Genomic DNA, 24980 nt, shown 5'->3' with positions numbered 1-24980 from the left:
TATTTAATACCATCACCTCCCAAAGGTCCCACTATTTAATACCATCACCCTGGAGGTCAAGTTGTTTCATATCAGTTTTGTTGCCAACATTCAGATCATAGCACCTTGGGTGAGCTTGGACTCTAAAGACTTTTGTTTTGTTCTGTTTATCTTTGCCTTTCATGTGGAACATAAAAACAAAAATACACTGTATTTATATTTTTCATATTATTTTTCTTTAAGGAGATGAAATAGTTGTTTTACTTTGAAAGACAACACTTACTTTTGGAAAAAAGTATATACTCAATGAGAGTATATAGTTATACAAAGTATATACTTATGCAAAAATACATCAAAGTATATTCCAAAATGGAGAAATTTAATAAAAAATAGCAAAAGCTAACTGTCTCTGCCTACTAATGTAAAAGCTTGCATAAGCAGTATATCTTTTATAAAACATCTATATTTATTATACATTCATATGACTGCATATTTTCTTGGCAAGGTGGATATTGAATTGTATGATTTTTGTTTCTCTTTGTTCAGTTTTTCTTTTTTTCAAGGACTCAATTTTTTTAATAAATAACAAAATAAATGAAAACAAAATAATACTCAGATTTTAGAGCCCTTTGAAAAAGACATTTAAATGTTGATTTGAATCGTTCAGACATTGTTAAATCACAGAGTAAAAATACAATCAATGACTAAAATTTTAATTTGCTATTTTCTTGCAATTTTGGCCATGTTAGGTAGAAGGTCCTTTAGACCTTCTGTGCACTTTTTGAAATCTCATATTGTAGTGAGAGTAAGAAACTGATAGATACTGTTGCAGACTCAATCTAGACTATTTTATATTGTTGTTGATATTTAAATTACATAATTCTAAAAGTGCTAGATTTAGACTGCTACATTTTCTTTTTTTCTTACACAGGCCAAGAGCTAGGACTAAATCTGTGTGACTTGAAAATAAATGCTCCTTAACTGAAATAAACAGCTGTCATTTTGTTACACTAGGGTTTAATCCAGGGTGTTTATTGCAGGCTGCTGACATGCTATATATGTACATTTTTGTATACTGACTATCTTTGTCTATGCTAGGCCAAGTAATTATCTGTTCTGCTTATTGCTGTATTCTCTTGTCTAGAACAATACTTAGGACTGCAAAGACAATTCAAATGTACTCTTGAGTGATTATCAAAGGGAGAAATGAATGACAGATACATGGTTTACTCTTTAAATCTGTTTTTTGTTTGTTATCCATTAGTTTTAATATTTATTTTGTCTTAAAACACACACACACACACACACACACAACATATTCCCTGACTAACAAAGACAAAAGATAGTTTCAAAGATATCCTTACATGAATATGTCATTACTACATAGAGAATTAGAATGTTTAGAAAGAGTGCATATTATTAAATGGAAATATAGTAGATATGAAATGAGTTTTGTGTGTGTTGCATTGAGGAGATAGTAGGGTTCAAAGAAATAATTTAAAAGCAGTTGCTGAGATGGTTGAGAGCTGCAAAACATGTAGTACTAATAAACAGTTGGAGTTTTAGATCTTTAAATCTTATTATTTTATAGTATAGGTAGTTTTCTTTGTTTAACCAGTTATATAAATTTTTTTAAATGCTATATGAAAATATCAAAATTAGAAGTATGGATTTGTACATAATATAAAAGCAGTTTTAATTTTAAGACTCCACATTGCATTTGTAAAGCCCGAGTACTAAATTGTAATCAATAAATTTCCTATAAAGATAGATACCTAGATAGTGCCAAAAAGTGAATCACTGGACTCATAGAAATAAGAATATATAAATCAAAATGAAAGAAATAAAATATGAATACTCTATGAAGGAAGCAAGATCAGGATAATTATACTCACTCTGGGATAGCTATTTTTGAGTGTCCCTAACAGTTCACTGAAATCTAACATGGTTATCACTTATAAACACCTTTCATTTTGTCAAATTTTCAGAATAACTCTTCATATAATTATTGAAGTTGTACCTCAAAACCTCAATTTTAAAAGGTTCAGTCAATTGCAGTGAAATGGGAAGATTCCAGGGGTATGTAACTAGATCTAGACCCCTTTAGAAGTTAAAGCTGAAGTTCCCAGACCAAAACATCAAGAATGCTCTGGACAAGAGTGGTCAATATGCAATAATGAAGAAAAATGTTTGCAGAAGCCCTGTAATTTTTGAAAGTTCATGATGACATTTTCAGAGACGCACCGAGAATCAGAAAAGACCAGCAGCTGATAGTTTCATGCAATGACTGAAGTTGAGAAGCAAGTCTCTAGTTTGTCTGGAAAAGATGTGAGAACAAAGTTGAGCCCCATCCTGGAAACCACATGGAATGTGACCCACTAGCAAGGATAAACTGAGCTTACTTGCCCAAGCAAACACTCTTGAACTTGTAATACAGAAAGTAAAATGACACGAGGGAATCAATGAAGTCGAGCTGCACTGAGGTCAGTATTTGAGGTCAGAGAGAAAGTAGAAATTGAGAATCAAGCAGAATTTGAATTCAGAAATTACTTGAAATAAAATCATTGTTAATAAAAATTGTCTAGTAGGTAGCTTAAAAATGCAAGATTATAATTATGAAATTTCATGTATGGTTAATAGAGAGAGAGTAACTGCATTCAAAATTATAGACAATATAAATAAATCACAGAAATGCAATTTATGAATCTATCAATGTAATTGGATTTTTTTCTTCAATTAATGAGGTACTGCTGAAAATAAATTTTATAAGAATATAAGACTTTTTGTGGCTTCTGGTTTTATGTCATTTATATATTACTTTTTAAAAAAATTATACTTTTTAAAAAAGAATCCCTCGAGTTGATGTGCTTTACTTCAATGACATATACTATTCACTGGCACTATCAGCCTTTATTTTAATGAAATGAAGACACATGTTTCGAAGGAAAGTCTTGAGTGGGTAGCTGTGGTTGGGGAAGCCGCCTTTCTTCTTTCAGACCAAATAAATAATACTGTTTTCTCTCTATTTTTGAAGATACTATAGTGTTAAGATTCAAGTAAAAAATACTAAGTTCTGATGTTGTCCTCTAATTATTAAGGACTTCAACTCATAGCAGTATTTATTCTAATAAAATAAAACTGCTATATGCACTAATTTCCAAGATTGATGCATAAAACAGAGTAAACATCTTGACCAGAAATAAGACTTTAAAAAGTTCCACTCACTATAACACTTCTGGAGAGCTAAGCCCTCAATACATATTGCATCCACTACCATCGTTTCTTTACTGTATCATTTTAAACAATAACCCACGTATCAGCTCTCGGGCAAGAACGAGCATCACAGAATTGTAAAACAAAGCTTCTACATACTTTTACAAGAAATGTGGTTTTATATAGCTTTTATATAGCTTTTTTATATAATTCTTAGAGTGTTCATATTCACTTATACATTAATTAAGGTTACAAGAAATAATGAATGCACTAGATACATGAATAATTTTGGTGATATCTAACAATGAGCCAGAAATGACTTGTGTTCTGGTCACAAAAGATGTAACACATAGTTATGACTCAAACGTTATAGTTCATATGACTAATTATTAGTTTATGAATCTTCATTATTTTAACTGATCCACAGTATTGTCAGCTTTGTGGTTTTCCATTCACTAAGTCTCTTTTCCAAGTGGCTACTTGCTTGCACAGCAGTGAAACCTGACATTTACATGATATTACATGCACCAGAGGATCTGCCAATTTTTCTTAAGGGAAAATAAAAAGAAAGAAAAAAAAGCCTGAGAGGAATAATATGGCCAACAACTAAAGATAGATTTATGATCTAACAGGAACCCTTTTATTTTCAATTCCCTATAAAATATCCACTAAAATTCAATCAAAACATTAATGACCAAATATAGTTCCTTTATGTCCATTAGATGCAAGACACTCTGTTCAAGGTTCTGTGTCATAAGAAAGGCTCGAGTATGATATTGCCCTTAAAGACTGTAAATTCAAACTTCTATGCCTAAATTCAGGCATAGCAAAAAGAAGAAGAAAAGGGCAAAAGCAAAAAAGTATTCTAAAATATGATACTTAAAATGCATTTATAGACATAAACTTCAATAAAAGTTTAGGGATAAAAATTTAAAACAGCAGAAGTGAAGTTTTGAGTATATGGAAAACACTGAAATATTTGATAAAGAAGACCCATTATGTTACATCATATTTAAATATTAAAATGAGGATGGTTGTTTTTCTTCTGTAGTTAATAGAAATGAAAGTTAACCATAACTTAACTATTATATAGTTCATATAAATGAAAGTCAAAGTAAGCAAAGTTCACAAACACACTAATACATGATAGAGAAAGAATGAAACATATATATTTTGATTCCAATACACCAGTTCTGTTTCCATGCTTTTTAGAAAATTTTGATTTCACATATTCAGACTTCCCAAAGATCAGTTAATACAATATCTATAAATTTTATGCTCTAAAGTACTCCTGAAACACTTATTCATTCATTCAGAAAGTATATTTTATTTATATGATAGTTTTATTAATTTTACACTAACTGAAAGAAACAGCCTACTGAGTTATTGACATACTTATTCTAAGTTAGTAGAAAGAATGCATAAGAGGTAAGGCCACAACACATGTCTGCAACTTGTAAGATGCAAGACGTAAAAGATCAATTTCGAGCAATATTAAATAGGTTCATCTCCAAGGAAAACCAAGTTAGAATTTATGACTTATAGAAACTAATAGATTTCTGAAGGGAAAGTGGATTTCAAGAAAGAGAAATAAAGTACAATGTGCAGTAGGTGGCCTATGTGAAATTTGATCTGATCATAATGTAGTGCTGTTTTCTAATAAATTGTGTGTATACGTGTGTGTATATTTAAGTGGAGTTACCTGGTTAATAGACCTTGTTCATTAGAAAGAAAAGTAGACTAAATACAAATAGAAATAATTTAAGTTGTAAAAGCATGGATTGATAAAATAAAGAAGGTATGTTAAGAAGATAAATGAATCATCATTTCAAAAATCATTAGCACTACTTGGTGTAAGGTAAGACTGAGTGTAGAGATTCAAACATTTTGAAGACAGAGAAGCAAAACAACACACAGGATCTTCTAGGTTCTCCTTGTTTATAGAAAATGTGCTCAGGCCAAGCAGTTAGGCGCCCCGTTCACAGGACTCAAAATAGGGGACTTTTCCCCATTAGTTTTTCAGATTTATAGACTGATATGAGAATGCGTAGCTGCCATCTATTTAAATATGTAAAATCATAGCTCTCCGAGTCCAGAAAGGCAGTTGGTAAGTAGGCATAAGAAGCCAATACTGTGCTGAGTTCTCATACAAATACTGAATGCTGATACTAGGAGGCTTCCTGCGTGTTAGGAGTGGGATCAAAATAGCTGAAACTCCCTTCCTGCCAAGCCCAAGAAAGGAAAGGGTAGGAGTTGTTGATGGCATCTGGTTAATTCTTCTCTTCATTCTCTATAGTTAGATCACTAGATCACAATTCCTTCCTTCCTTCCTTCCTTCCTTCCTTCCTTCCTTCCTTCCTTCCTTCCTTCCTTCCTTCCTTTCCTTCCTTCCTTCCTTCCTTCCTTCCTTCCTTCCTTCCTCCTCCCTCCCCCTCCCTCCCTCCCTCCCTCCCTCTCCTCCCTCCCTCCCTCCCTCCCTCTCTCCCTCCCTCCCTCCCTCCCTTTCTCTCTCTCTCTCTCTCTCTCTCTCTCTCTCTCTCTCTCTCTCTCTCTCTTTTCTTTCTTTCTTTTATTTAGATGGAGTCTTGCTCTTGTCACCCAGGCTGGAGTGCAGTGGTGTGATCTCAACTCACTGCAACTTCCGCCTTCCGGGTTCACGCCATTCTCCTGCCTCAGCCTACTGAGTAGCTAGGAGTACAGGTGCCCGCCACCACGCCCGGCTAATTTTTGTATTTTTAGTAAAGATGGGGTTTTGCCATGTTGGCCAGGCTGGTCTCAAACTCCTGACCCCGTGACCAGCATGCCTTGGCCTCCCAAAGTGTTGGGATTACAGGCGTGAGCCACCAAGCCCGGCCAGATCACAATTTCTAAGAGGCAAGGAGGTTGTCTTTGTTGTTTTATTTTATTTTGAATCCTTGGAATCTAGGAATAGGATCAGTGAGTGTTGGAAGAAAATAAGGAATTCAGGGTTGAAAAAAAAAACAGGTTAGGACATTTATTTTGTTTTCCTGTTTTCAGTCTTGATGTAAATGAGCATCTTTAACCATTTCTGTTAGAATATCTCTAATGTACTGTTAAGGTCTGAGAATCTATGACTTTTACAAATTAGCTATGACATTCATAAGCTAATGTGAACTAGATTCTTGTTAAAATTTTGAACACAGAATTTTTTATTCTTCTACATTTTCTAACAAATATCAAGAAAAATAATAATTTGTTCTCTTTATGTAGGATAAGGCAATAATGTTTATATACTAGACTTTATATACTAGACTATATACTAGTATATAAAGATTATATATAATCTTTATATACTAGACTATTTTAAAATAGCTTTTCAGGGAAATATAACATTTTCTTAAATTATAATCTGTTTTAAAAATTAATCTTGTCATAACTTTGCAGAAATAGCATTTTTCATGCACACATATATGGAACTGCCCCAAAATATGACTCTTCTAGACAACTATACTGAAAAATAGAAATAACTATATTCAAACTAAGAAACTGCATCCAGGGAAGAGGTTAAGTAAATGATGATATTTATGGATCAAATATTATTTTATCATAAAATAATATTTATTGTATCAAGTATTATGTTTTTGTTACATGTGCTTAGAAGTTAAGTACACCTGGTTATAAAATCTGTACCATGTAATTACTGAAATCATTAGGTACTCAAGGGTATCAAATATAAGTTGGCATAATACAACTTGTTGAATTACATTGACTATTGCAGATAATTGATTTCAGTTGCTTAGTACAGTTCTTGGCAAATACTGTAGAAAACCAAATGATATTATTTGCTTCCATTTTATTAATACACATCTAGTCATCAAATATGATTATGAATATCATATAATTCAACATTGGATAATTATTAGATTGGTTAATCTAAGAGGCATGTTTGTGCTAATTATTAAAAACAAAGAATGTGTAGAAAAACTAGAAATTTGTAAGCCAAATGGAAAAATGCATCTTCTGTTGGCTATGCATTCTGTATCTGTTATTTGCAAATGCCTTTTTTAAAATAAGAAAGGTTGTTATAAACAAGCAATTAAAAATTAACATAGTAAACAATGGTTGCTATCATATTCCTTGTTGTTTTCTTCTATTTGTATAAAGAAGTAATCAATTCTTTAACAAGAATTACAAAATATACTATTTAAATAATACAGAATTGTATTTTTTTAATGTCTAGTGTAAAGCTGCAGTATTCATGTGGGAACGCTGTCAGCTTCGGTAAGAGAACTGCACCAACTTCAGAAAATAAGATGACAAGTGTTCTTTCTTCTGTGTTTACTGAAAGTATGTGAGTAATGTTAGTATTATTTCTTCCTTAAAAAATTGTTGGACTTGAATACTAAACTGCAATGGCCTGCATTGTTCTTTGTGGAAGCATTCTTTAAATTGTAAGCTCTCAGATCAGGTGCAGTGGCTCCTGTCTGTAAACTCAGCTACTTGGGAGGCTGAGGCAGAAGGATCGCTTGAGCCCAGGAATTTGAGGCTACAGTGAGCTATGATCACACCACTGCACTCTGGAAGGCACAACAGAGTAAAAACTTGACTCACACTTTAAAAAACAGGAAAAAAAAAACTGTTAATAACATTGCCACATTATTGCCAATGAGCATTTTCTCTCTTTTATCCCGTATCAGTCTAGTTAGAAGCTGATTCATTTTATTTATCTTTTCAAGAAATCAGCTTTTAAATCCATCAGTTTCATTCCATGTCATTCTCCTTTTCAAAGGTTTCTGCTTTTATCTGTATTATAACCTTCATTCTACTTACTTTGGTTTTAATTTTATCTTTTCTTTCTTAATATCTTAAATTAGGAGCTCATTTTTCATTTCTACTTTCTGAATTTTAGATCTTTCTTCTTTCCTCCTGTAAGAATTTAATATATATTTTAATATCTTAAATTAGGAACTCATTTCTCATTTCTACTTTCTGAAATTTCAGATCTTTCTTCTTTCCTGCTACAAGAATTTAAGACTATCAGCTTTCTTCTAAGCACTGCATTGTCTCTCTTAACTGTGATATACAGTATTACATTTTTAATTACTTGATTCCATTTTTTGTGAGTTATTTAATTCATGGATTATTTAGAAGTATGCCGTTTAATTTCAAATTTAATTTCAACTTAAAAAAATATATTCTGGGCCAGGCATGGTAGCTCACACCTCTAATCCCAGCACTTTGGGAGGCCGAGGCAGGCGGATCACAAGGTCAGGAGATCGAGACCATCCTGGCTAACACGGTGAAACCCTGTCTCTACTAAAAATACAAAAAATTAGCCGGGCATGGCGGGGGGCACCTGTAGTCCCAGCTGCTTGGGAGGCTGAGGGAGGAGAATAGTGTGAACCTGGGAGGCGGAGCTTGCAGTGAGCCGAGATCGTGCCACTGCACTCCAATCTGGGCTACTGAGCGAGACTCTGTCTCAATAAAAAAAAAAAAAAAAATATATATATATATATATATATATACACACACACTGTATAATTTTAATATTTTAATGATAATTTAAAATAGGAAAATTCATATTATCTAGCCATATATATATATATATATATATATACACACACACACATACAATGTACATTAAGAATGTACAATCTGATAATTTTTGGTGTGGAATTCCACAGATATAATTTAGTAATGATAGTTAATAATGTACTTAGGTCTCTCTGTCTTTTCTGATATTTTCTCTAGTTATTCTATTGATTCCTAAGAAAGGATTTAAAAAATTTTTCTGTTTATTGATTATTTCTTCTTTTAATTCTATTCCTTTTTCTTCATATATTTTAGTTCTGTTACATGTAGACACATTTATTATTGTTATATCTACTCACTAAGGGCCTATTTTATTATTATGAGATGTCCCTTTCTATATTTAGTAATAGTATTAGTTATGACACATATTTTACCTGACATTTTTATAGCTATTCTTTACTGCTTATTCTTACTGACTGATGGACAGGCATGGTGGCTCACACCTGTAATCCCAGCACTTTGGGAGGCCGAGGCAGGTGGATCACCTGAGGTCAGGAGTTTGAGACCAGTCTGACCAATATAATGAATCTCCATCTCTACTAAAAATACAAAAATTAGCCGGGCATGGTGGCATGCACCTGTAATCCCAGCTACTAGGGAAGCTGAGACAGGAGCATCACTTGAACCTGGAAGGCGGAGGTTGCAGTGAGCCAAGATAGCGCCATTGTACTCCAGCTTGGGCAACAAGAGTGAAACTCCATCTCAAAAAAAAAAAAAAAAAAAAAAAAAAAAATTCTTACAGATTGAACGATTTATCTTCTTTCGACTATTTACTTCTAGCATGTCTGAGCCGTGTATGTGTATCTCTTAAAGACAGACTATCATTATGCGTAAACTCTTTTATTCTTTCTGGGAATCTTTAAATTTAAACTGGAATCTTTAATCAATTAACATTTCATGCAATTATTCATGTGTTTGGATTAAATGGCACATAATGCCATATTTTTATGTCCACATCCTTCTTCATGTTAGAATCTGCATATGTACTATAATTACATTGATTGTAAAGTGCCATAACAATTTTTAATGATTAAAAAATATATCTATTATCCCACATACTTACTTTTTTGTGACAAGAGCAGCTAAAATTTACTTTTTAACAAAAATCCATAAAGCAATACAATTTTCTTTACTTCAGTTTTCATGTTGTACTTTACATCTCTAAAGCTGTTTATCCCACATATATATCATTGTCTGTACTATGACCTGCAACTCCCCATTTCCTCCCCGACTCCTGTCCTGCTACTCATGGTAACTACTGTTTCATTTTCTGTCTTTGTATATTTGAGCTTTTTTCCCCTTATTCCATATATTATTGGGATTATGCAATAGTTTTAAGTCTGTGCGCATCTTATTACAATTAGGATAATGCCCTTTAGACCCATTCATTTTGTAGGAAATGACAGAATCTCCTTTTTTAAAGTTAAATGATATTTCTTTCTTTTTCTATTTTTTATTTTTTATTTTCTTTGGAGATAGCGTCTTGCTGTTTTTCAGGCTGGAGTGCAGAGGTGCATGCTCAGCTCACTGCAATCTCTGCCTCCTGGGCTCCAGTGATCCTCCTACCTCAGCCTCTCAATTAGCTGGGACTACAAGCGCACACCACCATGGCTGGCTAGTTTTTGTATTTTATGTAGAGACAGGGATTTGCCATGTTGCCCAGGCTGGTCTCTGAGCTCAAGTGATCCACCCACCTTGGCCTCCTAAAATGCTAGGATTACAGAGGTGAACTACCATGCCTGGCCAGTAATATTTCAGTATATTTAAAAAACATTTTCTTTAGCCATTTGTTTGCAAATGGGAATTTAGATTGTTTCCATATATTGACTATAGTGAATAATGCTACAATGAAAAATGCTCTGCATTTTTTTATTACTTTATTTTATTTTATTTTATTTTATTTTATTTTATTTTATTTTATTTTTTGAGACCGAGTCTTGCTCTGTCGCCCAGGCTGGAGTGCAGTGGCGCGATCTCAGCTCACTGCAAGCTCCGCTTCCCGAGTTCACGCCACTCTCCTGCCTCAGCCTCCCAAGTAGCAGGGACTACAGGTGCCCACCACCACGCCTGGCTAATTTTTTTGTATTTTTAGTAGAGACGGGGTTTTACCATGCTAGCCAGGGTGGTCTCTATCTCCTGACCTCATGATCCACCCACCGTGGCCTCCCAAAGTGCTGGGATTACAGGCGTGAGCCACCGCGCCTGGCCTCTGCATTCTTATTGAATACATTTTGTCTGCCTTATATGGAATATGGTAGAAATTGCTCCATTATTTTCTGGTATCCAATTAATGATGAAATACTCAAGCTGAAGATAATAGAATACTCTAGTTTTTGTAATTGACATGATATTTTTGTTAGTGTTGTTACTTAAATTGTCCTTTTCTGATTTTTTCAAAAAATATTATCCTGTAAAACTATTTAAGTTTATTTACATATTGTCACTGATCTGAAATAGTGCTACTGTGTATTTAAATGTGTTTCTCTGCTAGTTCTTACCTCTAGTTACTTTGTTTTCTTCTCAACTATTCGGGAATTATTTTGTGTGATCACATGCTGTGATATCTTACTCCCTTCCTTGCAAGGTTCACTTTAAGCTGTTTTCTTCTCTGTAAAGCCCCTTTGAGGATTGTAAGTAGTCACCCAAGTCCAACTTTATGGTGCTGTTTAAATAATGGTTTTTAGTGATCTAGCTTCTATAGTTAAGTGGACTGTGTACCAAAGTAAAACAGGTAATAACCACCTAATTGTTTGTCTTATATTTTGAATAATTTCTTGTAACTTATTGTATTTTAATTTCTTATAGCATATTGGTAATTTTCTTGGGCACTTTAAGAAATGTCTGATCATTTCTTTTTCAGTATTTTCCTATTGTTCTACGAATAGTGTAGTGTCTCTAATTATTTGAGATTGTTAAACACATTTTTTAAAAATGTTATGTATCCTAAACTGCCTCTTTTAAAAAATCAGTTGATTTTTTTTCTATCTATCTATCTATCTATCTTCATCATCATTATCATCTGTGTTATCTATTATTTATTTATTTTTGTTCCTATGTTTAATTTAATAATGTAGACTTTCTTTATATATTTAGTCATCTTTATTTTCCGTTTCATATTTTTAAAATGAAGCAGAAAGAAGTTGATTCGCCTGTGTGAAGGTGAGTGGCTCTTATCACCTACCAATATCCTGCTGTAGGGTTGGTAGGGACCCGGTCATCATCCCAGAAGGTCTCAAATGTCATAATGCAAAGGTTTTAGTCTCATGCACTTTTACCAACTAAATGTCCTGGAACCAGAGGAGAGTTTATATAGTTTTCAAGCACAAGAGGTAAACACATAGGATGTTAAGAGTAAATATTTGACCATTATTTCTTCTGTAGAGATGAATGATAAAGAGGTGGTAAGAATATTTTGTAATATCTTGTTGAGATATTTCATTTTTTTGGTCACTATTTTCTCCCCGATTTTCTCCTTCCTCTGTCATACTTCTACCCTAAAAGGATACTTAGGGCCTGTGGTGGTTTTGATGGAATGACCAACAGCTCCTTCTATGCATGTTTAAACTTAAGCTTCTGCACTTTTGCCCAAGTAGCCAATACTCATACAAATGTTGTTATTCTGCTATAAATTTATTGATATATTCCAACCACTAGTAGTCATTTTCCTAGACACTTTATTGTTATGATATTATCGTGTTATACTCCTATGTCAAATATTATTAGGAAAGAGACAGATAGTATATAAAAATATGTTCAGAATTTCACTTGAATATATTCATCTATTCATATACACATCACTTATATTTGATTAAATGTGATGGGTAGAAGCAAATTTAATGTAGAATATAAGTAAATGACACAAGAAAACATTAGCACATCGACAATACAAAAATGGTTTATGTAAGCTTGTGAATTATTTAGATATACAACTTAATTTATTTTATTTGTTGTTCTGAACCAAACACTAGCCTCTGGCAGAGGCATGTCACCAGTTGCCACCACTCACCATATTTGAGGCATAATCATTTTTTTATAATTTTTGTTCAGACTTCCAATTTAAAATGGAGTAGCAGAACAGATGTTATCATGTCATCAGTTTACCTTGAACAGAAAATAAAAAATACTGATGTAAAAAAACGATTGGAATGGATTCTTACAAATTCATCCTAAATCCCATTTCCCCAAGCTTTGATCGTCATTGAACAGTGAGCAGAGAGATTGAGGATTTTTAAAAACAAAATCCCAGGTTGCAATTCCAAACTCCAAATTCCAGGTATTACAGCTAGATAGATAAATCGATATGAGGGGAATATATATATAAATATATATACTGTATGTACCTATATATTTATATATATCTAAATATGTATCTCTAAAATATTGAGGGATATATATTTAATACATAAATATATATGGATACATACATATATATATTTAATGTTCTTTAAAGAAAATTAACCATGTTTCAAAACTAAATGCAAACAATTTAAGTTATCAGAGAAAGGATCATTTTATGCCCAATGGAAAAGAAACATATCTTTATTGAAGACATGTGTATCTCTTCATAAATATAGAGGAATTAGTGACTGCAGTTCCAAAATTATATAAGCAAGACGTGAAGGTTTTTATTATTGTTATTATTCAATGCATAATACTTTGATATTTTCTAACCTTTACTTTTATTACTTTAAATATCAAGACATAGATCAATTTTCCTAAGTCCACTGTAGTTTGCTCTTTTTTCTTTTTTTCTCTATAACAGCTGTTAGTGTTATTAAAGATACTAATAATCTGTAATAGTAACTAAAATCAGTTTGTATTTTATTTTTCTAAAATTTCATAGTAAGAGAAGATATATTTATTTTAATAATGATTTTCAATGTTAAGAACCTTATGTGATAAACAGAATCTTTAAAGGTCACGTGGTTCATATTCTATATTTTTAATTCTTTTGAAATCTAGTGGATATACAATAAACTGCACCCATTTTGAGTAAACAGCTGCTTTTAGAAATTTTTCACTGAAATAACTGTCATAGTCATCAAGATATAGACAATTTCCTTAACTCCAAACGTTTCCTTATGCCTCTTTCCAGCCAACCATTACCTCAATTGCAGGACCCAGGCATCTATTCATCTAGTTTTTGTTACTATAGAGAGATTAGTTTTGCCTTTTTGAGACTATAGGTTTCTCAGTTTGCCTTTTTTGAGAATTTGATATAAATAGGTTGAGACAGCATTTACTCATTGAGGTATGACTTCTTTCACTGGGCAGAATGTTTTTGAGGCTTAGCTGTGGCATTGTGCGTGTGTGTGTATTTCAATTGCTGAGGACTATTTCATTATGGGAATCTAGGCACTGTTTATCTATTAGCATATTGATAGACATTAGGTTGTTTCTTATATTGGGCTATTAAAATTTATTTTTTTGTCAAAATAATAAATATAATTGTAAACCAATAGACCAAATAATACTCCAAATGTCAAGAAAGTAGAGTGAATATCTATAATTTATAAAAGCATGTACAGTTAAACTTTGATCTACTAAATAATAGTTATATTTTACCTGTTAAATATAGCACAGTAACATTGATTTGAAGTATAAATATAGAATGTGATTTCACAATGTTAACTATGTTACCTATAGAAGCTACATTTATATTCACCAGAATGACATCGTCCTTACCTTGCCTCTTCGTCTTTGAGATGTTGATACGGATAAAGAAGACAATAAACCAAGGCAATGTACTTTAACCTGCTGAGGGTGGGGAGGAAGTTATCAGAATCGCACTGGCTGTGTTACTAATGAAAGTATACAGAAGTAATTAACATATTTATCACATGTATTAGAGTGAAATACATTACCTTATTTAAATTCTAAAGAAATAAAATTTAGAAATTAGTCATGTTACACTTAAAATGAGAACCTAGCCATTTGCATTTTAATGCTCCTTAATCATTTATATCACTAATATTTATTAATTAGATTATAAAGCCTATCAAAATGTGTCTAGGTTTGTATAACAAACATCTTGCAACCTTACCAAGGGCCTCATATTTTCATAGAATTATTAGCTTTTTGTTTCCATAGAACTTATCACTTATCCTTTGAAAATAAAGTTATAATTTATACTCTAAAAGGCTGACATTGCTCATATATATATATATATGGCCTTATCTTTATTTTAGTCATATATTATAGAAAATTTGTTCAGGTAAGTTTATGTTATCTAAATGTGTACACATTTATGTGCACATATTGTAAGAAACATAACAAATACTAAAATATTTTCTGTCATTTTAATTTGGTTAATAAACATTTGAAATATATTTATTATGAAAGAGTGTATGCACATATGTGAGTATAATTTTATGCAGGTACTTCTAATACAAATTCCCTTTTTAGTAACCAAGACAGTCTTGATGTTTCCCTGAGCTTGACTAAATGTAAACAGGCTTTATTCAATCCACAGGCCCCGACTCCCTCCCACTGCAGTTGGTTTAACTGCAGAGGTCCCACAATTCTCTTTTCTTAGAGCGTGCAATTAGAAAAGTTGTAATTGAAAATTATTTCTTTTCCCCTTTGAAAGTAAACATTTTAATTTTTTGTTTGTTTTGTTTTTGCCCATTCTACAACCCAGGACTGTCTTTCTCAAGAATCTGGGAGCCATCTATTTGAAATGTAATGAGTAAAGGATGATGGCACCCCTATCTCTCAGTCTCCATAGTTAGGTAGGAGCCTAACTTCAAATTTGTGAGTACCTTGCTCCAAATTGTAAAACTACCTCCTGTCATGTAGGTACAAGAAAGCTTATGTTTTCTTTGAATAAGGCCAATTGTCAAACCAACATGACCTAGATACTCCTACTCCATTTCTTAAAAATCTCCTCTGTCTTTTGTTTTACTGCAGTTCAGACATCATTCTGGCCTCTCTCTTTATTGGAGTAGCCTTAAATAAAGTATTCCTTATCTGTTTATTTTGTACAGTGCAATTTTTGCTTTGTCACTAGTAGGATTTTTATTTATATTTTCTCTAAATCCTCAGGATTTTGTAATTTTTTCCCAAACCCTTCCTACTTTAATTTTTTCTTATTTTTTATTTTCCTCTTGTGTTATTCATGGAGAGCTGGCACTGAAATTCATTTCAGTCATGTATCTGATGCTGTATCTACAATTGTGTCATTATGAAAAGCAAATACAACAGATTAAATACTTTTTCCTAATTCACGATGTTTAAAAACTGGAGATATTTCCCAATGTTATAGATGAATTATATTTACTTCCATGTTTCATTATGACTGCTCGCAATATAAATTTACATTTAGAGATAGAAACCTAAAAAAAAAAAAGTTTAGAATATACATTATTTTTCTTTTTAAGTTGAATATTTTTGTTTAATTCTAGCATCCTTCAAACTTCCTTACATTTCTTCTCACCATAGAAAGCACATGATTTCCTCTGGGGAAATGAGAAGACACTGTAGAAAAAATAACAGTGATGGAGCCCATGTGTTCCCACTCTTTGTCAGGCACATTTTATGGTTTCATTCCTGATGCCATATGGGACTGGATTGAATCCCCATAAAACTAAGAATTACAGAAACATCGAGACCATCCTGGCTAACATGGTAAAACCCCATCTCTACTAAAAATACAAAAAAAAATTAGCTGGGCGAGGTGGCGGGCGCCTGTAGTCCCAGCTACTCAGGAGGCTGAGGCAAGAGAATGGTGTGAACCCAGGAGGTAGAGTTTGCAGTGAGCTGAGATCGCACCACTGCACTCCAGCCCGGGTGATAGAGTGAGACTCCATCTCAAAAAAAAAAGAATTACATAACATATTTTCAAAAAATTGCCATGATTTCATCTTTCTCATGTATTTATCAATGCTATTTGTACAATTATAGAATATTGCTTCAAGAAGTTTTGGTAAACAGATGTGTGGTTCCTATATAGAAACAGCTAACTATACAAATAATGACACATTTGTAAGGAGAAAAGTCTTACTTTTCAGGAAAGATACTGGGGGATGGTAAGTGAAATATAATGCTTCCTTCAGAAAAAGTGTAATAGTTCTTAGAAAAAGAATAAAATTGCAATGGAGAGAAACCCACAAGCGATATAAATGACCATAAAAATATGTGTGCTTTCTAAAAAGCAAAAATAAAATGAAAGTATTTTAGACAAATGACAGAAATAAATATATTGAAAGTGATATTTTCTAAAGATATATGGGTACTTATTATTAAATTATTAAAATATTCTTAATACAATATGTGCTTACAGACCCAGAGAAGAAGCATGGGTGCCAAGAACTTTGATTAAAAACAAATCGATTATGATATTAATAGTCAGAAACTGGAAGGTGATTTAGGAGCATGTAAATTTAAAAAATTACTTATGCTGACCATTCATCACTTTCTGTCTATATATTTTCTTTCTGTAAAGCTATCTTTTAGAAAAGCATTTAATTTCAGTATAAAGAGAGTTCTGGTTTCCGCTCTGAAATACAAGGAGCTTGGAAGTCATCACTCCCATTCTTACCAAAAAAAAAAAAAAAAGTTAAAAAAACTGAAAACCAATGACGTTTCTCAGACCCACTAGATAACTTATGTCGCAGAACACATTACCACCTGAAATACAGAGAGACTAATACAATTGAGATTAGGTTATTTGGGAGCCTCTGCCTCTGAAAGTTCTGGGATTACAGGCGTGAGTCACCAGGCCCAACCTAACAATTTCTTCTGTTTAAGACCAAAGAAAATTCCACTGTATGCATGTATTGCACTATGATGATCCATTCACCCTCAGTGGAAACTTGGCTTGCTTCCACCTCCTAGCTATTGTGAGTGCTGCTACTATTAACAGGGGTGTACAAGTATCTGTTCGAGTTTGTTATAGACTAAATATTCATACCTACTCCCTACATTTATATATTGAAACCTAATCCCTAATATGGGGTTTTGGGGAGGTGAGTAGATCATAAGAATGAAGCCCTCATGAATGGGATTAGTGTTCTCATAAACGAGACCCCAGAGAGATCCCTTGCTCCTTCCACCATGTGAGAACACAGCAAGAGACAGCCATCTATGAACCAGGTGGCACACCCTCACTAGACATTTAATCTGCCAGAACCTTCATCATGAACTTTCAGCCTTCAGAACGGTGAGAAATAAAATTATATTGTTTATAAGTCACACAACCTATTTTATTTTGGTTATAGCAGCCTGACCAAATTAAGACACATTCCTTGTTTTTACAGTTTTGGGGCATACACCCAGAAGTGGAATTGCTAGGTCTCATGGTAATTCTACGTTTAACCTTATGAGGAATCACCTCCAATTTATTGTTATGCTTATTGAAAATATATCGTGCGGGGACCAGCTCCGTCATGGAGACCCTAACCCAGCGGCGCTAGAGGAATTAAAGACACACACACACACAAGTACAGAGTATGGAGTAGGAAGTCAGGGGTCTCACAGCCTTCAGAGCTGAGAACCTGGAACAGAGATTTACCCACATATTTATTGACAGCAAGTCAGTGATAAGCATTGTTTCTATAGATTATAGATTAACTAAAAATATTCCTTACAGGAAACAAAGGGATGGGGTAAAATTAAGGGAAGGGCTCTGGCTAGTTATCTGCAGCAGGAACATGTCCTTAAGGCACAGATCCCTCATGCTATTGTTTGTGGCTTAGGAACGCCTTTAAGCGGTTTTCCGCCCTGGTGGGCCAGGTGTTCCTTGCCCTCATTCTGGTAAACCCACAGCCTTCAGCTTGGGCGTCACGGCCATCAGGAGCATGTCACAGTGCTGCAGAGATTTTGTTTATGGCCAGTTTTGGGGGCCTGTTCCCAACAACATAGTGTTCTAAGTAAAACAAATCCCAATAATGTCTTACAGTTTGAGGAAACTGCTATTATTTCCTATGTATATCAAATGTTTTATCATTTGAAATATGTTTAAGACAGCTACTTTATTTACATTTTAGCTTTTGATAAATATTAAAATAACTAGCATATGGTCTCATATGTTTACTGGATATTAAGCTAATACATTAATTTGATTACATTTAAAATACTTATTTGGCTGTGATAATATACTGATTCATTAAGTTATTTTGCTTCTAAATTTATGAATTATTTTAAATTTATCTTAATTTATACTGCATTACACAGTAAAATGCTTTTTTAACTTTTTGTACATCTTATATATTACATATAATCTCTAAATTATTTCCATATATGATATAAAAGAAATATTTTCTCTTGTTGTCTTTCTATACAAATTAACCATTAACTAAAGAAATTTAGAATAAAAGGACACATTTCAAAGATGTAATTTACATTTGAAGTGGACGATGAAACCATTTTAGGGTGTGTTAAGCCTACTCTATGTATCTCTGATCAAATATCTAACTGTCTAGTGTATAAATTCTCACATTTCCATTCAAAAACAGTCCACATTTTTCCACATGGTTTTTTCCTCTATTTTTATATGTTCAACTAAAACGACTTTGATATCAAAACACCCACAGTATTGGCCTTACCAGTATCTGAATAATAGATTGGGTCTTTGAATAGACACATCTTCCTTTTTAGTTTTGATGCTTTGATGTTTCCCCAGGTTGTTAACCTCACTAACTTCACCTCTTTATTTCTTATCTTTTATCTTTCATCCTCCATAATAACTCCATCTGCTGTTCAGTGAACTTGTTAAGTCATAATGATATCTTCTTTCTGTTCCTTATCTTTCTTCTCAGAAAAATGTTTTTATCTCATGTTCTACTATGGTTATTTTCTCAAGTCTAATAGCCATAAGCCTAAAAAAAACTTACATAGTACTATTCAGTTTTCAAAGCTTTTTAAATACACATGATAAAAAGGCACTATTTTACTTTTAAGTATTTCTCAGTTCTCATTTACTATAAAAGTTTGGATTATCACATTGATATTATCTTTTAATTTCTGAGTCTAGACTATGAACATTGACATCAGAGACAAAGGCAATTTTTTCACTCAAAGTAATCCTTAATACATATTCTTATATTCTTTTTGATGAACACTCTTTATGAATCACAGGAAACATTAGCAAGTAAAACATTGTCAAAAAAATGCTAAAAGTCAAAAAGTTATTATTATTGATGGTTTCACCTACTCATTAATACTATTTTATTTTTTAACCTTGAATTATTTTATGCAAATATTTTCCTTTTTTAGCCTTTAACAGAGAGATTAAGTCTCATATAATAGTGTATAATCTAAGAAAAATTCTAATTTTAATACACCTCTAAGCAACTTTCAGAGACACTATCTTTTTGCCGAAAATCATATAGCATTAATTGCCAAGCAACCAGTATAGTGTCAAAGAGGAAAATTCTTTCAGATATGAATATTGCTGCTATAGCAACAAAAATATTTTAAAAGTTTTTATTCATTGTAAAGTGCTCAAAAAATTAAATTGTTCTATTTCAAGGAGTATCTTCTAAGGAGTCTACATACAAGAGAAAAGTAAACAAAGAAAAACAAATACATTTTATTCTCTGTTATTTGCTTTTCTATTATATGTATATGTCATATGGAATCAAATAGATTAATTCCCAAACACTTTAACTACATGAACTCAACGAATCTATGTCTGAAAAGTACTCTATGTTTGCCTACATATTTCGTGAAGAATATTTTTCAGAGAAAATTATTAGATAAATTAATAACTTTCAAACAATTTTTAAAAAATAAGTCAAATTATTTAGCTAATCTGTCTTAGGTCAGAAAATGTTAATTAAATATTTTCTAATAGGAAGAGAAAAAGTGTTCTCCTTCTGCTTTTTTTTTTTTTTTTTTTTTGAAGTGGAGTCTTGCTCTGTCACCCAGTCTGGAGTGCAGTGGCACGATCTCAGCTCACTGCAAGCTCCACCTTCTGGGTTCAAGTGATTCTTTTGTCTCAGCCTCTGGGTAGCTGGGATTACAGGCACATACCACCATACCCAGCTAATTTTTGTATTTTTAGTAGAGACGGGATTTCACCATGTTGGTCAGGCTGGTCTTGAACTCCTGACCTCAAGTGATTCACCTGCCTCAGTCTCCCAAAGTGCTGGGATTACAGGCATGAGCTGCTACACTCAGTCTGCTTCTGTTTCTTCATAGGCCTTGAGATTTTCGTTTTTGTCCAGCATAATATTACTTAATAGAATATCTGTGTGTTTGTGTGATGGGAGATGTATATAAAAACGATGCTGTTGTTTTAAGTAATTATTGCTGCATAACAAACCAATCCAATTTGGAATGGCTTAAACCAACAATATTTGTTTTTAGCTCATGTGTTGGCAATGTAGGCAGGGCTTATAGGGAAGGTTCATCTAGGCTTTATACAGTAACAGCTGGGGCAATGTGACTGGAACTAGAGCATCTGCTTACAAGATGGTCCAGACATGTGTTCACAACTTGGAGCTTGCTGTAGGATAGACGCTTAGCTGGAATTGTGCACCAGAGCACCCATCTATGCACTTGTTGAATGGCCTGGATTTTCTCAAAGCATGACAATAGCTGGGTTCCAAGGATGAGTGCCCTACGAGAACCATGTGGCAGCTGTATCACTTTTAATGACTTAACCCCAGGAGTCACTTCAAGTGTAGTCACATTTTCACCCACATACTAGAGCAGAAAGCACAAACCTCTTCTCTCTCACTGAGAGGAGTATCAGCATCAAAATGTAACAAAAACATGAGGTATAGGAGAACTTGTGAGACCATGATAGACAATACACCCCGCCACAGATACCTAATATATGAGAAAATGAGCGTCTTATTTTCTAAATCTGGTCCAGTTCCCAATTACGCCTTAAAATGCAGTTTTAGGCTGAGATTATTAATATGAATTTGAAACCAGATGATGTGAGATCAAATACTGGCCCATTAAGATAATGGAAGTTATTAGATATGATTTCCTTTTATTTCGCCACTTCTCCCCAATCCCTCCCTAAAAACTTGTACATAGTTTTGTGTGGTTTCTTGTTTGCTTGCTTTTTTTGTATTTATCCAAACTCCCCTTTACTTTCTTTGCTAATGGCATTTCTTCCCAACAGGGAATTGCCCTCACTATTAATTACTTTTAATTTTTCCTTTGGAATTTTCCATCCCTCTTTCTCTCTACTTGCACCTTCCTTGTAACTTAAAAATATGTGCAAATTTTCCAGATTCAAAATTGCTATCAAAATACAATAATAGTATTATTTGATCTCACTTCTCGCTATAACAATCCTATAATTTCTTCAGTTCCCCACTCATATTTTCCAAACTAGCCTGCACTTTCTTAATTTTCTTTTCCATTTACTGTCTATCCAAGTCCACTGCATTGTGACTTTGCTTTATTCACTGTATAGAAATCATTTTAGCTAATATCCACGAGGAACCTGTTGCCAAAGCCAATTGATTCTCGTCTTCACTTACAGAGCACTTCCATTCCATTTGAACTGCAGAGTTTATTACTTACCTATTTAAACTCTCCCTTCCATTACTTTCCTTGATACCACACTTGCATGATTCTCCTTAATTTCTCATCTATTCTCTCATGGTCATTTTTACATGTCCTTCTTTCTCTGCATTATTTAAATTTGTTCTGGCTTTAAGATTATCTTTTTATCCATTTCTTTATTCCTTGATTTATTAAAAAATGAAGCTCTTAAAATAACTCAGGGCTAAGCTAGGCCCTAAAATTAGAATGGTAAACATAACATTAAATTCTGTTCTGCCAGAAGGCCAAAAGAAATACATAAACAGGCACCTAAATAACCTTCTTAAAATGTAGAGCTGTGGTAAGTGCTATTTTGGAGGAAGGAAATAATTTTATAAGAACATATGCAGGAATACCTACTGTCATTTTCCACTTTACCCACTCCCATTACTCTGTAATGGTGCCTGCTTTCTCCTGCAAAATCATAACATCTTCCTACATCTCTTCCTTTAATTTGAGATTACATCAAAATATTTATTGGAAATATGTTCCTACCTCTCTCCCAGGAAAGTTGAGCTCAACATATTTAACATTTTAATAACATCTCTTGCTAAGCCACAGTCCTGCATTTCCCATCTGTGTCAGTAGTTTGACCTTCTGGGCCATCAGGCATAACTTTATGCCTCTCCCTCCCTCTCCACTCTGAATCAAACAGCCCTTTGCTTTTACTTCTTAACTGATTCGTGATTCTGCTCCTTACTCTCATCTCTATTACCTTCCACTGCCATATTTATGGCACTTATCACTTGAGTATTCTTATGCTAACTTAAAAACTACTTTGTCTGATTGTAGATTTGACCTAGTGAAATCCAACCTCCAGTGTCTTCAAGGCAATTTGTTTAAAAGTTCAGATTAAGTCACTACTCTCTGTAAAATCCTCAATAGCTTTCCATCATATGAAGATCAAAGCATAAGCTCCTTAATCAGAAATTCAGAGTAGCTGCCACCCACTTCTGCATCCACTGTTACTTCTCTTTACATTTAAACACATTTCAGTAAAATTTAGATAATTTTACACTTAGTTTTTTTTTTTTTTCCATCTAGATATCTTAGATCATGCATGATTTTATTACTAGGAAATATTCTCTCCCTTCGCCTTTTAACTAGGTTGCCTACACTGTTTTGTTTTGCTTTATGTTCAAACAATTGTAACCTGAGCCTATCCTCAAGGCACACATATAAGCTTACTTCAAAATTTATCTTCAAAAATTCTCTTTCCATATCCTACACAATTTACTTTTATATTTTTCTATTTATCTATTCATGTATATTTATCTCTTTCATGAAACTGGAGCTCCAAGAATATAAAGAACATGTATGTATATAGTTTAGATATACATCCTGAAAGATAGGTTAGAGCTTGAATGTACGTGTATACAAATAGACAATGGCCAGATCACAATGAAAATGGAACTCTGATCTATAACTTTTTCAGCCACCAGCTGAAGATGCCAGCCACACACTCTGCACCTTTGCAGCAATCAGTTCAGGAAGTAAAACATAGACTACAGTAATCAACCCAGAGTGATTAGAACTTGTTGGCTGACTGTAAGATTCCTATTTTTTGTCCCAACTTCCAACTCAGGACCAACCAGAGAATTCAAATATATTTATCAAATCAATTACATTGGATGACCAACTTCTACATGACCTGCCTTCAGCTTCTCCATGTCAATCACCTACAACCAGGGCATACCTGAGGCCATTTTATTTTTTTCTACCATAAATCTTTCCTACTTTCCTGCCTGCTTTCAAGTCTCTGAAAAATATAAGTGATAATGATTGATTCCTTTGCTATAGCGAACTCTGAAAATATGTTGTTTTCATTTGGGCGATTGTCCTTTATTTCCACAGTGTTCCTGGAGAATACACCAAGATGCCATCGGTGTTATTTTCTACCATGGAACCTGTGTACTGGGTGTGGTACACATGGAGGCATCCTTTGACTTCTCCTCACAGCTTGATGAGTCTCGACTTTCATGGTAAGTTAGCACCAGATCTAAACTTCACTCTGTTTGCATGAAGTTCCTTGGCTCCTTATTCTTTTCTCACTGCAATAAAGAAATACCCGAGACTGGGTAATTTATAAAGAAAAGAAGTTTAATTGACTCACAATTCCACACAGCTGGGGAGGCCTCAGGAAACCCACAATCATGGCAGAAGGCAAAGGCACGTCTTACATCACAGCAGAAGAGAGTGCATGAGGAAGTGGCACACTTTAAAACCATCAGCTTTCATGAGAACTTACTCACTCTCGTGAGAACAGCATAGAGGGAACTGTCTTCACGATCCAATCACTTCCCACCAGGTCCCTCCCTCAACATGTAGGGATCACAATTCCAGATGAAATTTGGGTGGGGGCACAACCAAACCATATCACCAGAGTTTTGTTATTGGTTTACATTTGTTCAGCATTGGTGGTGGAAGAAGGGCATTTCTTCTTCGCATTTTTTGCTGTGTTTCATGGTTCCATTTTGTTTTGTGCTATGTAAAAGTGTTGCTTTCCATACAAAGATTAATGAAGTAGAACTAAGGTATTAGCATTATTAGCCTGTTGGAATGGGTCTCACAAACCACTGAGTTCTCTATTCTCACCACACAGATGTCTACTTGGATAACTTTGCTGTTTGTCACCAATAAAGCTGGATGTGATTCTCTTCCTGTTTTGGTTCTTTATCTTGAGGTATTGGCTTTGATCCAGAGAACATTTTCTCTGGTTTTCTGCCTTT

The sequence above is a fragment of the Macaca thibetana genome, chromosome 5 (assembly GCF_024542745.1).
Source record: "Macaca thibetana thibetana isolate TM-01 chromosome 5, ASM2454274v1, whole genome shotgun sequence".
Classification (NCBI taxonomy): Eukaryota; Metazoa; Chordata; class Mammalia; order Primates; family Cercopithecidae; genus Macaca; species Macaca thibetana.
This window is presented reverse-complemented; position numbering follows the sequence as displayed.